We start from the raw sequence: 1,986 nt of genomic DNA, 5'->3' as shown, positions 1-1,986 counted from the left end.
TCTGTTCACAGATGAGTCCCGGTTTTCACTGTTTAGGGCAGATAGCAGACAGCGTGTGTGGCGTCGTGTGCGTGAGTGGTTTGCTGATGTCAGCGTTGTGGATCGAGTGGCCCATGGTGGCGGTGGGATTCTGGCATGAGCAGGCGTATGCTATGGACAACGAACACAGGTGTATTTTCTTGATGGCATTTTACCGTACCGTGACAAGATCCTGAGGCCCATTGTTAAGCCATTCATGCACGACCATCACCTCATGTTGCAGCATGATAACGCACGGCTCCATATTGCAAGGATCTGTAGGCAATTCCTGGAAGCTGAAAACATCCCAGTTCTTGCATGGCCAGCATACTCACCAGACATATCACCCAATGAGCATGTTTGGGATGCTCTGGATGGGTGTTCCAGTTCCTGCCAATATTCAGCAACTTCACACAACTATTGAAGAGGAGTGGACCAACATTCCACAGGCCACGGTCAACAACCTGATCAACTCTATGCGATGGAGATGTGTTGCCCTGCGTGAGGCAAACTGACTGCTTTTCTGTCCCTCTTTGTTGTTGCATGCTGGAAAGTGGTTCTGACACTCACTAGTCCTCAACCTCCTTTCTATCACTTAGCGTACATTCTCAGCTTACTCCTCGCTCTTTCACTCCTAGCATTCAGTGCAATCCTCATCCATGTAGTGGAGGTGGCTGATGTTAGGTCCATTCTTTAGTCAGTATTAGTTGCCAGTCTTGTTGATGATCTGGCTTAAATGATTCAGACCTATGCAAAACAGCAGTGAGGACAGAGAGTCTCCTGGATAATTTCCACTTGTGATGGCAGCTTGCAGAATTGGCTTGAAGTTGTCCTCTAGTGTTGTTCACCACATCCCCACTGAGTTCCTGATGAAGGCTCTTAGGGTCCCATTGAGCTTGTACAGTCTGAGGCATTCCAGGATCCATGTGTGAGGCATTGATCATAGGCTTTCTTGTAGTCAGTCCAGATGGTGAACAGGTTAGTCAGCCTGGTCTTACAATCTCAAGTGTCCAACTGTTCATGTTTGATTCCCTTTCTTGGATGTCTGCCACTGTGACAGTTAGTGGATCCTGTTCAGGGAGGTTATTATGGTCTGCTCTTAGATCCACTAGCCACTGTTGTTGTGTGTTGCATACCTCTCCCATATGGTCTTCCAGTATTGTTCCATCTCCAGCCTTGTTGGGGCTTTTCTGTTATTGTTCTCCTATCACAGAGTACACCTTCGATGGTTGAATGGAAAACAGCTGATCTATTTTCCTGCCTTCTGTCTCTCTGGTATACCACTTCAAGTGGCTGACCAAGGGTGTAACTTTGTTTGGTCAGGTACACGCAACTTGTAGTAGTGTAGGCACCCTTTTTTCATCACACCTTTCTGCAGTTCCAATAGTTCTCCAGAAACTTTCCTGCTGCATTGGTCTTTGCCTCTAGTCTCCTTTTTTATGGAGGGCACTGCTCCTTGTAGATCAATTGGTTGGTTTCTTGATGACTGGAGTAGGGATTGTCCATGATGGTGCAAACACCTTTTCTAGTAGACTCCCAGAGGGTACTTCACGTAGTCTTGATAGTCAGTCATGGAGGGTGTATGTTTCTTTAATGTACGACCTGTTTCTGGGGTTTGATACTTAATCTTGGAGGGTGGGGATGAAGACAGCTTTCCCCTGACCTGACGTCCTGTTATGTATTTTATATACAGTTAAAGGAACAATTATTCCTCAGAGTATAGCCTCAATTCAGTTAAACGTTTGGGATACTGATCTGGTCAGTTAGGAGCTGAATCAGTTCCAGCTTCTCTGTGTATATATAGTATATATTATTAGTATATATTATTCTCAGTGCTGTCAATAGATAAAATTTAAAAAAAATTAATCTCAACATTTTCTGTAATTAATCGTGATTAATAGAAATTACTTGATCAATAGCCTGGTTACAATAACAATGATTTTTTTCAACTTCATATTTAAGCTTCTA

This window comes from Pundamilia nyererei, unplaced genomic scaffold, assembly GCF_000239375.1.
Source record: "Pundamilia nyererei isolate P.nyererei 1_Seehausen unplaced genomic scaffold, PunNye1.0 scaffold00379, whole genome shotgun sequence".
Lineage (NCBI taxonomy): Eukaryota > Metazoa > Chordata > Actinopteri > Cichliformes > Cichlidae > Pundamilia > Pundamilia nyererei.
The sequence above is the reverse complement of the archived record's forward strand: the minus strand, read 5'-3'. Positions refer to the sequence as shown.